The sequence below is a fragment of the Mytilus californianus genome, unplaced genomic scaffold (genome assembly GCF_021869535.1).
Source record: "Mytilus californianus isolate M0D057914Y unplaced genomic scaffold, xbMytCali1.0.p SCAF_2, whole genome shotgun sequence".
Lineage (NCBI taxonomy): Eukaryota > Metazoa > Mollusca > Bivalvia > Mytilida > Mytilidae > Mytilus > Mytilus californianus.
Window position 1 is genome coordinate 88656665 of NW_026262668.1, and position 18562 is coordinate 88675226.

The window sequence follows — 18562 nt, forward strand, 5'->3', positions numbered from 1 at the left end:
TTGCATTTTAACATAGTAGGAAATAGACTTATATTTTATACGTTATAGAAAATTTGTTTTTATTATGTTGTAATTTAATACAAGAATGAATTTTATTTTTTTTTATGTTGTCAATCTTACAGTTATTTTGAAGTATCCTGGTTGTTGGCAAGTTAAATTTACTTTTCATTATATATTAGATATCACTAGTTACTTTCAGAAGGTGTGGCTTTTTTTTTTTTTTAAATTAACACAAATCGTATGAGATAATTTTATTAAATATAAGAATTTTTCAATATTGTTCCATTAAAGTCATCTGGTACTGCATTTTATATAAAGGAAAAAAATATTTCAAATTTAAAATTGACGTTATGTGTTTTGAGTAAAAGAGTGGCATATACATAAAATTGAGAATGGAAATGGGGAATGTGTCAAAGAGACAACAACCCGACCACAGAACAGACAACAGCAGAAGGCCACCAACAGGTCTTCAATGCAGCGAGAAATTCCCGCACCCGGAGGCGTCCTTCAGCTGGCCCCTAAACAAATATATATACTAGTTCAGTGATAATGAACGCCATACTAAACTCCAAATTGTACACAAGAAACTAAAATTAAAAATAATACAAGACTAACAAAGGCTAGAGGCTCCTGACTTGGGACAGGCGCAAAATGCGGCGGGGTTAAACATGTTTATGAGATCTCAACCCTCCCCCTATACCTCCAGCCAATGTAGAAAAGTAAACGCATAACAATACGCACATTAAAATTCAGTTCAAGAGAAGTCCGAGTCTGATGTCAGAAGATGTAACCAAAGAAAATAAACAAAATGACAATAATACATAAATAACAACAGACTACTATCAGTTAACTGACATGCCAGCTCCAGACTTCAATTAAACTGATTGAAAGATTATGTCTTCATCATATGAATATCAGGCACAATCCTTCCCGTTAGGGGTTTAGTATCATACCATCATAACATATATGAGAAGAACATAACCCGTGTCATGCCAACAACTGGTTTTTAAATAAATGTGTTTAGTGCCGATGCAAAGACCCTATAAGTGAATCAATATTAACGCCAAAATATGCAATCTTTAATGACCTGACAACAGTATCATGACTGTTCCGTCAGTATGTGTACTAGTACCTCTGGCTTTTCGCCTAAAAACGAATGTGCACCTGATTTGTCATGTGCAGCAGGTCGGGTACCGTTTGTTGATTTTTTTTTCTATTTCGGAGTACTTGAGTGTACCCCAGATTTTTTTCTTGGGTTCGTGTTACTCGTTCTATATAATTAAAGAGGCGGAAGATGCCAAAGGGATATTCAAACTCATAAGTCGAAGACAAACTGACATGGCAAAGAACAAAAGACAAACAACAGTCTGCAAAACACAATATAGAAAACTGAAGACCTGAGCAACACGAACACCGTTCTCAGGTGCTTGAAAGTGGATCTACTTCTAAAAAATTCTTTCAAACATATCATGAGATGTTGTTATAAACTAATTTAAATACGCTTAGTCTCCTGCAAAAAATATGTTAGCCATATTATAAAAGAAAAAATTACCAAAAATGTCAAATCACTTTCCAGACAATACAATAACATTAACCTTTCAAAATTGAACAGAGAGATTTGACAGGTACCAATAAAAAAGCAATATGAATATGAATGATACAGAATATGACCTCGATAACAAAATACTATGTATTTGAATTGCCTTCTAAATGTTTTGATTCGAGTGAGCCTTCCAAATGGTTTGATTCGAGTGGGACTAATGAGTCTTATGTTGACAAAACGCGCGTCTAGAGTACTAAATTATACGCCTGGTATCTTTGACGAATCTTAACTACCACTAGATTGCTTTCACTGCTGGTGGACGTTTCATCAATCGAAAATACCACCAGCTAAGTATTCAGCCCTTTTGTGTTGACATGAAAAATCGTTGACAAGTTCTTTTTCTTTAAATTAACTGTTTATAAGATGTTGAATTATTCGAAACACTTAAGTTTTTTTCAACATGCAGACATAGATTGCTTTGGCTGTATTGGCACAACTTTTCCAAAATTTTGGCATGTAATGCTTTTTCTTCAACTTCGTATTTGATTTTGTTTTTTTGGGAACTGTTTCATAATTTTGTAATACGTATAACATTTACTTAACGATGTTACTATTATCACATTGAAATTATTAATGTGATTGTTTTTGTTTTACACAAAATTAAATTCATTTTAATAAGGATCCGTGTGTATACTTTTGAATTGCGTCAGATTTAAAAATAAAATTGACCAAGCAGAAATAAGAATGATAATTCAACATACTTGCGTAACCTAGAAGTTTCATAGGATTACGTAATTTTGATAGGCCGGGTCACTCCAAAAGTTATAATTTATTTCCGTTTACATTGCAGCAACATACTTTTATTATAATAACCTTCCTAAATTTCTAATTTAATCGGTTAACAGTTCATATAATAAATGCCTCTTTTAGACATATACGCCAAAATAATTTAGAAAACCTAAGAAGGCCACAATGGAAATAAAAAGGAAATTAATTTCTCTTAAAATTGACGATAAACCTTATAATATGTACATTTGATTTCTTTTCATTTATTTCTGGTTGGTACAGACTTATTTAAATACTTATACAATCAATCAATATGACATGTGATTGATTGATAATTATAAGACTAATGAATAAGTCACTATGCCGTTTATGCAATAAATGATTGTACTTAATTTGTCAAAGTAGATGATTATATATTATCATCATCATAATATAGTTATTCAATGTATTAATATAACAGGGTCTTACCTTTTTGTACGAATATTAACAGTTTGGTTTTTTTTTTCCTAATAAGGTCAACGACTTTGTTTGTGAAATAGTTATGGAATCTGTAATAACATTTAACATTATATATTTAACTGCTTTAGATGCACATTTTGACAAATAATATCTGTTTAGTGCGGCTCAATATATGTAAAAAAAAAAATCTTAATGCAAACGTTGAAGAGCTGATAAAACTGCACCAGACCAAAAGTTAGTCAAACAAAGACAAGGAGCTAAACATGTGGCAGATACGTTTTTTATTTCAAAAGAGGGACGAAAGATACCAGAGGGACAGTCAAACTCATAGATCGAAAACAAACTGACAACGCCATGGCCAAAAATAAAAAGACAAACAGACAAATAATAGTACAGATGACACAACATAGAAAACTAAAGACTAAGCAACACGAACCCCACTAAAAACTGGGGGTGATCAAACGCTTTTCAATGCTTAATCACTGGAAATTTCAAAAATATAATATCCGTATTTTCATCCAGTACCGAATTACTGAGTAAACCTCTGGATCTTACAGTCAACAAGCAGAGATATCGACCCAGTGGTAATAATAATACATTAATACAATTAAGGGTATCAATTTTACGCCTTCAGATGTACAATAAGACAAATAATGTCTATTCAATGATGTCCATTGCCACTATTTGTAAAAATCCAAAACCTAATACAACAATGAAAAAGCTGTAATGCTAGATGTATAGCAATTCCCGGACAAGGAGTCAGAGCCATTCATGAGGAGATACATTCTTTATTTCAAAAGATTTAAAATGTTTTATCACTGTAAATTTCACTAAAAACAACGTCCGTAGTTGCATGTCAGTATCAAAGTACTGGGCTTTAAGAGGGGCTGGTGATATCATCAGGGACTAAATGGAAACACCGCTTTATAAATAACGTGGGCCCGAAGACTTTTTCTGGATTAGCCTGCATCAGGAACGCTCAAACATAAATATCTGAAAACCAGATGTGTATAGGTACGTAGAAACGTTAGGATCGAGCTATATGACCTAATAGGACCAAAAAAATGATAGCCTAATTCATCTAAAGTCAACTTTTCTTCATTTACCTTCATCAGGATTTCTCAAACCTACATCGTCCGCAAGCAGAGATATCGACCAATGGTATTAATGACATTTAACGACATCAATTATACTACTTCAGATGCTTATTTAGACAAAATCAATCTCTTTAGTGATGATTGGGGCAAACTATGTGAAATTCTGAAGCCTAATACAAACATGGAGGAACTGATATACCCGTAAATGAACAACGTGTAGCCAAACAAGACATGGAATCAAAGATAACATGACAGAGAAAATATTTTAAAATTATTTTAGTTTCTACATCCGCTATCAGTAGCATCCGAAGTTGTATATCACGAAGTATGAATAAAAGGCAGTCTTTCGTGGTGTGTTTTCATCAATATTTTTACATGAGTAGGAATATGAACATTTAGCTATTGAGATTTGGAAAAAAAATATTTTGGGTTCTAAATCTAAGACCGTACAATGTAGTTCAAATATGAAACTTAATTCTTAGAAAGAGTGTTTTTTTCTCTCTACATAACGGACGCAATGCGGAATGTGTACTTTAAATAATCACATACAAATCTTAAACAACACGTACTATATTTCTGTTATACAATTGTCATTTGTGCACTTATAAAAAATATTGAACTCAAACATTGAGATACTAAACTGAAAGTACTATGGCGATTAGTCATCAAGACTGATTTTGTTTTCCGTTGTATGGTTGTTGAAATATATTCACATTTGGTTTCATTCATAGTGACGGTAACATTTCATAACGTAATCTCACTTAAAAAAGAACTCCATCAAAGATACCAGACTTATAATTCCGGAGCACCTGAGATCACCCCCAGTTTTTGGTGGGGTTCGTGTTGCTCAGTCTTTAGTTTTTTATGCTGTGTTTTGTGTGCTGTAGTTTGTCTGTTGGTGTTTATCTTTTTTAGCCGTCAGTTTATTTTGATTATGAGTTTGAATTCCCTATGGTATCAATCGCCTCTCTTTAACAAATCCGAAAATGTTGTACCAAATACAGATAATCGATGTGCGATTGTAAAAAAACCTTAGTGCCTCGAATAATTCAACATTTCATAAACAGTAAATTTACAGAAAATAAATATATATGTTATTTCTGTTCAACACTTTCGAAAGTGCTGACTACCTGACTGGTGATACCATAGTGGCGAACTGTCCACCAGCAGTAGCATCGACCCAGTTATTGTAAAACTCATCAAAGATAACGGACTTATAATTTGGTACGTCAAGTCAGCTTTATAAAATTGTAAATGTAGTTAAAAATCAACACGCCAAATCAGCTTGAAAAAATGTAAATGTGGTAAAAATCCGTTTTCTTTCTTCTACTACTTTAAATGTTAAATGAAATAATAGAAGATGTTTTCACACGCGTACGATAAAATGAAAAGGAAACAATTATTGTTTCACTTAATAAAAAATAATGCCGTCAATAAGATTTGATTTAATTTTTGGTGTTTAACGCCACTTTTAAGCACCGCTTTTGGGCTATTTCGTGGCGGCCAGTTTTTATTGGTGGAGGAAGCCGGAGTGCCCGGAGAAAACCACCGACCTTCGATAGGAAAACTGACAATCCTAGTCAATTAAGATTGGAGTCGAGTGCACAAGCACGAGCGGGGTTCGAACTCACAACCTCAGTGTTGACTGGCTAGTGATTACAGTAGTAACTACTTAGACCACTCAGCCACCGAGGCCCCCCGTCAATAAGAAGCGATAACCATTTTGTTTTACCTCGCTTTACAAAACAATTGAATCGCAACATTTTAATGTTTTATCATAATAGGCTTTATTATAATAAAACATTAAAATACTATTGCAAAACATTTGAAGACAAATACTTGGATACAAATAAGCTAGATGTATTTTGGCTGAAAAATTTCGGAATACTTTGACAATCCTATCGGCAAATCACAAAAACGTCACTGTGACAAAGCCTCTACTGTCCATGGCGAACTAGAAAATATTAGTCGTCCAAACAATTAAATGTTCGTGATTTAAAAAAAATCATCTAGCAAAAAATAAAAATAAACAAGAGAATAGGAAATTTTAAATCTGTTTCACCAACAAACCAGTTTTCGAATGACGTTGCATGGATAGTTTAGAAATAATCTTAATCTCTACACTGAAACAATTAAAATGCTCTTTGGTCGGGTTGTTGTCTCTTTGACATATTCCCCATTTCCATTCTCAATTTTAAAATCTCTAAATTGAAAATTCATATCTCTACACAGGATCACTATCAATTATAAGAGACTGTTTATACTCTAAAACATAATAACACAAAGGTACAAAAGAGAAACAGTCGATAACAAAATTAAAAACAACAAATGAAAGTTGCAGGGATAAATATTCTGAAAAAAAAGCACAGAAGTTAATGAATATTAATATTGAAAAAAAAAAATTTAGAAAATATTCGTAAGAAAGGATGAATACTAATTTGCCTCGAGATAGAGCAATGCAACATCCCATATAATCAAATAAATATAAGAAGATAACATGTTACCACAAACCACCTAAGAAAATTTAGGAGAAGGTAAACATTGATGATAAAAGATGAAAGCATGCATTTAGCTATAACGTAAAGAATTACGCAAAAATGAGGTTGTTTTAATCGGCATTGTACAGAACAACATAATGTTTGTTGTTTTGTTGTGTAAAAACTGTTAATACACCACTAGATAGAACTTGTGTTTGAGACCTATCGCGAATGTACATTTGAAATGAAACACTGGCTTTACAGGTATAGCAAAGCCGAAAAATCTAGATTAAAAATGAATAGAGATGAAGATTGACAAGGGAAAAGCAAAACATGTTGGATTATACGATTATACAAGTGCTAGTTAATAATATTCATAAACCAATACAGTACGGAACGAAGAAAAAGTGTTCAAACCAAAACTTGCTACAACGTTCACTGTGCAAAGGGAAATCACTCATATAATATTACTATTTATATGGTTACACTATTTCCAAAAATAATTCAGACATCGACAGAAAAAAATAATGGCGATTATAAAGCTTTTCATAACTGTAAACAATTATCATAATATATCATGTATTCTAAATCTGACAAAATCCCAATGTTAGTATTCATAATCAATCTTTTCTTATTATTATAATTTTTCGAGAATTTTTCAATTTTACAGTCAATTTTCAATAATTCACAAGACAAGGCGATTACAGGCCTGAAGCAATACCGATAATTTGTCCGAGTTTGACTAGAATTTGAGTCCATTTCAGTTTTATGAGGTTATTGTATTTATAAATATTTTGGTCACGAACATCACTGTAGTAACATGATTTGTCGAAACGCACAAATGGTAAGGTAATTTTTTTTACCGCTTAATGTTTTTGAATTGTCCCCCTTCATACACAGTTCCAATATTGCAAAATAAAACACTTATGGTTATAGTAACATGCGTTGAATGTAATACAAATTCATAGAAAGCACATAATACAATAAGCATTATAATACATGTTCCTCTACAATGAATTATCAATACGGCATCTTTAAAACCTAACGACTGAAAACAAATAAAGTAAATGTGTTATATTAAAATTCTGTCTTAGGCAATTCATGATTTTACTATATATAACAAATGTATTATAATAATTTCAGGGTGCACGACATGTCTTTCTGGAATATTCAAAATTAACTACGCTTTACACCTAAGTTTATGAAATTCAAATTTGACAGAGAGATATGCAAACTTAGTTTGTGTACAATTACACAATTTATAAACAAAAACGTTAGTCACAATATATAATTTAATCTTACGTGCTACTTTGGATTAATGAACCGATAATCAAAGAAACATGTGAGTACTTATTCTGTTTTATAAATTCAGAAGTATTAAAAAACTAAGGTTTCAACTCCATCCTGCAAAGTTGACTTTAGATGTATGTGGCTATTATTTTATGTTCATTTTGGTCATATAGAGCTCTTCGACTGTTTCGGTTCTGAAAAAAACTAGACTTTCAAACATTTGGCTTTGAGCGTTCATAATGAAGGTAAATCCAGAAAAGCGCTTCGGATGCATGCAATTTATAAAGAGTTGTTTTCATTTTTAAATAAGACAACTTATTTATGTCTCTTCCTGGCAGTTTTATTGTACTTAAGAATTAAAACACTGACAACATGGAATATGTACGTCTATGAAGACCCATCTATAGAATAGAATACTGATACTGATAACTAAACATAGCCCACAGAAAATCATGTAGATGAAGAACTTTAAACGCTTTGATAAAAAGAAAAAAAAGCCATGTTCATGTGCTCATCAATGTCCTTAAGGTAATATAGCAATAATGTTCGTCAGTTCTAACATTGCATTGTACCACAAATAAAGTTTCAAATATCTCAAGCAGAGCTGAACTTAGACAGCTTGGGCTGTTCTACTTATGGATGTTCGGTTTTTTGCTCTCCAAGGTTTTAATATTTTTAGCTTGACAACCTTTTGTGTCCCAAGTGTTACTTGTGAAGGTACATCAAATGAGCCAAAGTTCTTCAAAGTAATTTTTAAATAAATATTTTAGGACATACGTTGTTTTAATTATATAAAAGTCAAGTTTCGAATAGCCTTTGTGTGATGTAAAAAAATTAAAATGTGTGGTAACAATGCAGTTTTTGATCAAATAAAATTTGTATTGACTGATCGGGACGTTATTGTACGTATTAACTTGTTTATGTGGGAGTTACGAAGCTCCAATTATATGGTTTATTATTTATCATACTAATTTGGAATCTTTCATCATTGGTTTTGTTGTCACTTCAGATGATCACTGAGTCTTCATCTTTTAGTAGTTATTCATAATTCTGACATATAATTGTAAATATTGATAATAAACTCATCATAGATTTTAGGCCCATAAATTCAGTACGCTAAACGCACGTCTTCAAAAGAGAGACGAAAGATACCAAAGGGACATTCAAACTCATCAGTCGAAAATAAACTGACAACGGCATGGCTAAAAAAGATAAAGACCAACAGACAAACAACAGTACACAAAACACAACATAGAAAACTAAAGACTGAGCAACAAGAACCCCACCAAAAACTGGGATGATCTCAATGCTCCGGAAGGGTAAGCAGATCCTACCCCACATGTTGCACTCGTCGTATTTTTCATGTATGTACAAAATCGGTGATAAGTCTACTTCGGTAGGTCACATTCGGAGAAAAAGAGATGGGATTGTATATAGTTACGACAATTTGAACATATCCGTTGTTATCTGTGAAACAGATATTCCATAACGGTCAACCAACTCCTGATGGCGTCCGTAAAATTTACGAAGGAATGATTTCAACTTCACCACTTGGAACTCTTGGTTTTGATAGCTTCCATGTGAGCAGCTTCCCTCTGTCAAGGAAATCATGATAGGAAATACAAGACCTGGAATATCGTATCGTAAATTTAATAGACTAGTCAGTGACGCTCAAATAAAAAATAAGTTAAAAAGGCCAAATAATGTACGAAGTTAAAGAATTTACTCTGCAAGAAGGACATGTATTATGTGTTGAGAGTGGAATTTTAAACAACATCTATTTTTGAAGAAAATTTTATTACCTTACGATGTTATTGTGTTAATGGGTTCGATTGAGCATAATCCCCCGTTTCTTGTTATTCATTTGAATGAAATCAATAAAGTCTCTGACATTAAGAAATACGCTTTGTGTGAGATATTGAACATATTCCTGATAACAGAAAAAAATGAACATTTGAAATGCTGTAAGATGTTTTAGTTACGTCTTATCATAGGAAGTACAGTTATTTCAATTTGATCATATAAGTGGCCTTTATATTGAGAACTTTACATAAAATCTTAACATGATACGCTACATTCCGAAGTTATTGTAAAAAGTCCTGCTCAATATATGTTTTTCAAATGTATAGCGTCCCTACCCGTGGTAAATTGCAGTATACCTTATATTTACATCATTTTCTTATGTCTAGCACAAAACATGTTATCTAACTATTACCATATACAACCTGTAAATCTATTATATCCACTAAAAAATTTGTAACCTGCTTATTACAAATTTATATGTACAACTTAGCTGTTTTCAGATAAACTTGTAAAGTGAGATTCTCAATGAAATCATGTAACATATATTAACCCAATATGTAACAAAACTATTAAAAGTTAAACAGCATGATAAATCAGATACCAAATAGAACAGCCAAGACTTTCATAGGTAAGATTTGGCTGAAATCCTAGAAAGATTTATAACAATGACATCATTAATGAATGCATTGTTACTGCATTAGCACCATCATTGCTGTTTCTAAATAACAAGGTATTATTCATATATGACAGAACACAGAGAACAATGAAAATTATACAGGGATAAGATATAAAAAGAGAGGAAATATACCTAGGGGGAAATCGAAAATATAGTACAAAAAAAAAGACAACCAACGACATGGCCAAAAATAAAAACGATGATATGACAAATGCACCAATAATAAAACATTACTCAGAAAAATAAAGAACCAAACCACAATCAAAGAGTGAACTCATGTTCAAATTGCTTACATCTTCTTCATTTGAACTCTGTTGGATCATTGTCTCATTGGCAATCATACCACATCTCCTTATTTTTATATCATGTGCTCATGAAGCGTAAGCCGTTCTTTTGCACACGTGACACCCGTTCTTTTTTTTTTCATGCAAGTAATAATCCGTAGAAATGCTGTATTCCGTAATGTCACGATTGTTGAAAAAAGGACGGGGTTGTAGTTCACAATGGGACAATTTAAAGTATTCGTTTTATCGTAAAATTTAGTTATCGACTAAGTCTCATTGTAAATTTCTACATAAAGTCCGGACACATTAACCGATAATTTGGGGTCTTAATTTCCATACCGCATCACTCATAAAAATGGTGAAATGAATTGCTGTCAAAATCAATACATTTTGTTTACAAAAACATTCAAATATAAGAGTCTGTTGTTAATAATGCATCTGTATTGGTAGGAATATTTTGTAACGGTGATGTGGTCGTGGGGTTTTAGCGGTGGGTTCAATACTGTTGGTTATGCCACTGATGTTCCATTATATAAGAATATGTGATCTTTTAATGTGTCTTATTTTTTATACCTTATTAACATTATTATTACCATAGATTTTCAAAACAACGTTCCTTAATTAGATTGCTTCTTGAATTGTTGATATATTTGTTTGTTTTGTTTTGTTTTTCCTGATGAGTGTTATACATTATATTAATAACTTAAATTCAACTATATTCATTGTGTTCAAGTAGGAATTCGACTATTCGCTTATGCCTATTATAGCAACAGTTTCAAAATATTGATTATTTTTCTACATTTTAAGGAATTTAAAGATTTATTCATGATTTTTTTTACTGGTCAGTGGTCAAAGAACGATTGCACTCCCCCACCTTTCCCTATTGTTTTTGTGTTTAAGACCGTGACTTTTTTACTTGCAACTGGAAAATGGGTATTCTTCTCCAAAATATACTTTATTGTTGCGAATAGTAAAAAGAGGTGCTATATTCCAGATTATACTGTAAGTCAAATATTTCTATGCAATGAGCTAGTTAATAAGGTATTTATTTCTTAACTGCATGAAGAAGAAAGGCGGAAGATACCAAAGGGACATTCTGACAATGCCATTACAACAAACGAAAAACAACCTAAAGACAAACAACGGTCAACAAAACACAACATCGAAAACTAAAGAATGAGCGACATCAACCCAACCAAAAACCGGGCTAATATCAGGTGTTCCGGAAACGGTAAGCAGATCCTGTTCCAGATGTGGAACCTGTCGTGTTACTTATGTAGCCCAAACCGGGAATGTCACATTTGAGGAAAAGAGGAAAGGGGATTGTTGTTACGACAATTAGATAATATCCGTCGTCATCTGTGAATCTAATTTTCAATAACGATTTAATGTTTAGTTTTATCATTATTTCATAATATTAAGCAGCATTATACTTGTTTGTACTAGAAAGATTTGAAGCCAATTATGATTTTGGTTCATTGATTGTTCAGCTTAAGTCATCAATTTGATTTTGATTCATCAAGTGTTTTGTGTTAATTGTTAGTATGATTTTGGTTAATTGAGTGTTTTACGTTAATTATTAGTATGATTTTTGTTCATTGAGTGTTTTGTGTTAGTTGTTAGTATGCTTTTGGTTCATTGCGTGTTTTGTGTTAGTTGTTAGTATGATTTTTGTTCATTGAGTGTTTTGTATTAGTTGTTAGTATGATTTTTGTTCATTGAGTGTTTTTGTTAGTTGTTAGTATGATTTTTGTTCATTGAGTGTTTTGTGTTAGTTGTTAGTATGATTTTTGTTCATTGAGTGTTTTGTGTTAGTTGTTAGTATGATTTTTGTTCATTGAGTGTTTTGTGTTAGTTGTTGTTATGATTTTTGTATTGAGTGTTTTGTGTTAGTTGTTAGTGTGATTTTGGTTCATTGAGTGTTTTGTGTTAGTTGTTAGTATGATTTTGGTTCATTGAGTGTTTTGTGTTAGTTGTTAGTATGATTTTTGTTCATTGCGTGTTTTGTGTTAGTTGTTAGTATGATTTTGGTTCATTGAGTGTTTTGTGTCAGTTGTTATAATGATTTTGGTTTATTGAGTGTTTTGTTTTAGTTGTTAGTATGATTTTGGTTCATTGAGTGTTTTGTGTTAGTTGTTAGTATGATTTTGTTCATGGAGTGCTTTGCGTTAATTGTTATAATGATTTTTGTTCATTGAGTGTTTTGTGTTAGTTGTTATTATGCTTTTGGTTCATTGCGTGTTTTGTGTTAGTTGTTAGTATGATTTTGGTTTATTGAGTGTTTTGTGTTAGTTGTTAGTATGATTTTGGTTCATTGAGTGTTTTCTGTTAGTTGTTAGTATGATTTTGTTCATGGAGTGCTTTGCGTTAATTGTTATAATGATTTTTGTTCATTGAGTGTTTTGTGTTAGTTGTTAGTATGATTTTGGTTCATTGAGTGTTTTGTGTTAGTTGTTTGTATGCTTTTGATTCGTTGAGTGTTTTGTGTTAGTTGTTAGTATGATTTTGGTTCATTGAGTGTTTTGTATTAGTTGTTTGTATGATTTTGGTTCATTGAGTGTTTTATGTTAGTTGTTAGTATGATTTTGGGTCATTAAGTGTTTTGTGTTAGTTGTTAGTATGATTTTTGATTCATTGAGTGCTTTGTGTTAATTGTTATTATGTTTTTGATTCATTGAGTGTTTTGCGTTAATTATTATTATGATTTTGGTTCATTGAGTGTTTTACGTTAATCATTATTATGATTTTGGATTCATTGAGTGCTTTGCGTTAATTGTTATTATGATTTTGGTTCATTGAGGGATTTGCGTTAATTGTTATAATGGTTTTTGTTCATTGAGTGTTTTGTGTTAGTTGTTATAATGCTTTTGGTTCATTGAGTGTTTTGTGTTAGTTGTTAGAATGCTTTTGGTTCGTATAGTTTTTTGTGTTAGTCGTTAGTATGATTTTGGTTCATTGAGTGCTTTGCGTTAATTGTTATTATGATTTTGGTTCATTGAGTGTTTTGCGTTAATTATTATTATGATTTTGGTTCATTGAGTGCTTTGCGTGGATTATTATGATGATTTTAGTTCATTGAGTGTTCAGCTTTAGTCATCATTTTGGTTTTGATTCATCAAGTGTTTTGCGTTAATTATTATTATGCTTTTGGTTCATTGAGTGCTTTGCGTTAGTTGTTATAATGATTTTGGTTCATTGAGTGCTTTGCGTTAATTGTTATAATGGTTTTTGTTCATTGAGTGTTTTGTGTTAGTTGTTATTATGATTTTGGTTCATTGAGTGTTTTGTGTTAGTTGTTAGTATGCTTTTGGTTCGTGGAGTTTTTTTGTGTTAGTTGTTAGTATGATTTTGGTTCATTGAGTATTTTGTGTTAGTTGTTAGTATGATTTTGGTTCATTGAGTGCTTTGCGTTAATTGATATTATGATTTTGGTTCATTGAGTGCTTTGCGTTTATTGTTATAAGGGTTTTTGGTTTATTGAGTGTTTTGTGTTAGTTGTTAGTATGATTTTGATTCATCGAGTGTTTTGCGTTAATTATTATTATGATTTTGGATTCATTGAGTGCTTTGCGTTAATTGTTATTATGATTGTGGTTCATTGAGTGCTTTGCGTTAATTGTTATAATGGTTTTGGATTCATTGAGTGCTTTGCGTTAATTGTTATTATGATTGTGGTTCATTGAGTGCTTTGCGTTAATTGTTATAATGGTTTTTGTTCGTTGAGTGTTTTGTGTTAGTTGTTAGTATGATTTTGGTTCATTGAGTATTTTGTGTTAGTTGTTAGTATGATTTTGGTTCATTGAGTGCTTTGCGTTAATTGATATTATGATTTTGGTTCATTGAGTGCTTTGCGTTTATTGTTATAAGGGTTTTTGGTTTATTGAGTGTTTTGTGTTAGTTGTTAGTATGATTTTGATTCATCGAGTGTTTTGCGTTAATTATTATTATGATTTTGGATTCATTGAGTGCTTTGCGTTAATTGTTATTATGATTGTGGTTCATTGAGTGCTTTGCGTTAATTGTTATAATGGTTTTTGTTCATTGAGTGTTTGTGTTAGTTGTTATTATGATTTTGGTTCATTGAGTGTTTTGTGTTAGTTGTTAGTATGCTTTTGGTTCATTGAGTGCTTTGCGTTAATTGATATTATGATTTTGGTTCATTGAGTGCTTTGCGTTTATTGTTATAAGGGTTTTTGGTTTATTGAGTGTTTTGTGTTAGTTGTTAGTATGATTTTGATTCATCGAGTGTTTTGCGTTAATTATTATTATGATTTTGGATTCATTGAGTGCTTTGCGTTAATTGTTATTATGATTGTGGTTCATTGAGTGCTTTGCGTTAATTGTTATAATGGTTTTGGATTCATTGAGTGCTTTGCGTTAATTGTTATTATGATTGTGGTTCATTGAGTGCTTTGCGTTAATTGTTATAATGGTTTTTGTTCATTGAGTGTTTTGTGTTAGTTGTTAGTATGATTTTGGTTCATTGAGTATTTTGTGTTAGTTGTTAGTATAATTTTGGTTCATTGAGTGCTTTGCGTTAATTGATATTATGATTTTGGTTCATTGAGTGCTTTGCGTTTATTGTTATAAGGGTTTTTGGTTTATTGAGTGTTTTGTGTTAGTTGTTAGTATGATTTTGATTCATCGAGTGTTTTGCGTTAATTATTATTATGATTTTGGATTCATTGAGTGCTTTGCGTTAATTGTTATTATGATTGTGGTTCATTGAGTGCTTTGCGTTAATTGTTATAATGGTTTTTGTTCATTGAGTGTTTTGTGTTAGTTGTTAGTATGATTTTGGTTCATTGAGTGTTTTGTGTTAGTTGTTAGTTTGATTTTGGTTCATTGAGTGTTTTGTGTCAGTTGTAAGTATGATTTTGGATTCATTGAGTGCTTTGCGTTAATTCTTATTATGATTTTGGTTCATTGAGTGCTTTGCGTTAATTGTTATAATGATTTTGGATTCATTGAGTGCTTTGCGTTAATTGTTATTATGATTGTGGTTCATTGAGTGCTTTGCGTTAATTGTTATAATGGTTTTTGTTCATTGAGTGTTTTGTGTTAGTTGTTAGTATGATTTGGTTCATTGAGTGATTTGTGTTGGTTGTTTGTATGCTTTTGGTTCGTTGAGTTTTTTGTGTTAGTTGTTAGTATGATTTTGGTTCATTGAGTGTTTTGTGTTAGTTGTTAGTATGATTTTGGTTCATTGAGTGTTTTGTGTTAGTTGTTAGTTTGATTTTGGTTCATTGAGTGTTTTGTGTCAGTTGTAAGTATGATTTTGGATTCATTGAGTGCTTTGCGTTAATTCTTATTATGATTTTGGTTCATTGAGTGCTTTGCGTTAATTGTTATAATGGGTTTTGTTCATTGAGTGTTTTGCGTTAGTTGTTATTATGCTTTTGATTCATTGAGTGTTTTGTGTTAGTTGTTAGTATGATTTTGGTTCATTGAGTGTTTTGTGTTAGTTGTTAGTATGATTTTGGTTCATTGAGTGTTTTGTGTTAGTTGTTAGTATGATTTTGGTTCATTGAGTGTTTTGTGTTAGTTGTTATTATGCTTTTGGTTCGTTGAGTTTTTTACGTTAGTTATGTGGTAAATGCAAAGGATGTGTAACCACTACAACGTTTATGGTGTTTTACTTATATGCCTCATTAACAGTGCAAATACACGACTTGTTGACAAGCATGACGAAAAGTGAACATTTGATTGACTTTTGGTACAGATGTCTTACAACAATTGATTTTAGATCAAAGGTTTACTTAACTTATTTAAATACACTTCTGTTTTCGTTGTCAGTAAAACACTATTTCCTTAAAAAATAACGGAACAAAATCTAATTATAAATGCACGACGTTAAATCAATAAAGTTGTAGTATTGTTGGTGGTTTTTTTTTTCAGTACAAGAAATGTACAATACATGTTCTCTGTTTATTACTATTTCACTGTTCGGTCACAAACAAATGACGGGACGGACCGGATTAAAGGTAAATACGGAGGCTAAACAAACAGTACACAGCAACCCGAACATTTATTAATCAAAATGCACTCACATTTCTTTAATTATGCAAATATCAGTTGATGTGATGTATACCACACATCTCCTCTTATTCATATGATAAAATGAACTGCCTGCTTGACCTCCAACGCTCGTGTCGAAGATCTTAAATTTGATGTAAACTTGTTGCACATCATTAAAGGTTTGAAAAAGTAAGATTATCGACACTAATGTATCCACTTTGCCTTGATTTCTTCCGAATTGTCTATTGTGAAATTGGTCTGCAATTGATCAAGTTGGTGTGGATCACACAGGGAGAATGTTTAATTTCATATTTAAACAGCCATATAGGCAACAATAAGGTATGGCTTTGCTCATTGTCGAAGGTCGTAGGGTAACCTGCAGTTGTTTACATTTTGTCGTTTTGTCTCATTGGGAATCATTCCACACCTCCTTATTTTAATATTGACTTCCTGTCGGGAGTTTTAACTTTATGATTTTCTGTATCGATAATGATTTTGCATATTTTGTAATTCAATTTCGATAGATCATTAAATTTTTCTTTCTTTAGGGGGCTTTTTTTGGCCTATAAATTGAAGTATCACAAAATAATAAGCAATCTTCGTAAGAATAATTGACACACACTTTTTATATAACGCCATAGCTGTGAGGTATTTCAATTGTTATAAATATTCATTAAGATGTTAAGGTTGAAAGATGGAATGAATTATAATTTTCTTCAAAGGCTTTAGTTTTGACATATATTAGTAAGAACCATGTAAATATTTATAATATAGGTGTTGGTCATATGTAGATAGATACCGAGATAAACATTTTAATTGGGTTTTGCATATACTTTTTAGAATTCCGAACATATCATATTGATGGGTTTTTTCAACGTATAAGATTTAATGTCATTACAATATTTTCTGTAATTTTCTCGTCGTTCTATCTCAACTTTTATACAGACATAAGTATAAATCTACAATAAAAATTTATTGTGATAATTAGACAATGTAAAACACAAGCCAAGCTCTTTGTTTGCAAAAAACATTTGAACAAAAAATTGGCTGACCAGAATATGAAATTTCACACATATATACAAGTACAAGTAAAACTGTTACTTTTAGCTATAGTCAAACTTTTTTAAGAATGACCCTACTGGGGAAAATAGATGAAAGAAAAATTAATCATACCTAGTCATTGTTTTTTTCAGACATAAAATTATAAAAATAAATAAATAAATCTGTATAAAGAGACCATAAAACGGAGAGGACAAAATGTTATCTTGGTTTAGGTGGTCTTTGAGTACAGGTTCTCATATTGATTACATAGAAACTATTCAAGTACGTGTTTTATATCATATTCTTATGTTATTGTACTTTTTTATTATTTCTTGAATACATAGATAGAGTCCCTTGATCGTAGTTTGAAATTTTGATTCAAAATCAATGGTCAAGATTGTGTCCTAGATTTTGTTATTTGCTTGTAAGTACTACTGAGCAACAATAGATGGTTGGCTGGTGTTTGATGTCAAGTGGCAAATTGTACATGCATTTGAGGACGGGAACCTGAAGATGTGAAATGAACGTGAACTCCGATTTGTTCTAGAACTACACACTCGGATTTTAACGTGCTAGTTTAAAAGGTACTCTTAGTTGCTCTTACTTCTAAATTCATTTGAAAAGATTTTCCAAAACGTTATTTTTTATTCTTTATGGTATGCCATAATGTTTAGTATGTGTAGTATGTTTTGTATTCCCTTACCTTTCAATTGAAAGCATTACGAAATAATAAAAAGTTGAAGAATTAAAAAAAAATTAATTTTGAAGTTGAAATCCTAATCTTTTTACAGGATATAGAATTTTGTAATTTTTGGTTAAATCATGCATGCGGGGTAAAGGGTTTATCCGGCTAAGCTAAGTTTCAAAGCTAAACGAAAATCACAAATTCTGAGGAATTCATCCAAGACACATGTCCTTCAGCTTCGTACCATTTGGTAACATTTCTTGAGAGAATGTTTTAATACAGCAACTTTACGATAGACGAAAGGTTAACTTGCACAAAGTAAAGAGAAAGGCTCGCATGATCCATAATGTATTCAGACAGACAATTAATGAGAGAGATAAGGAAAAGCTTTAGCTTTAAAAAT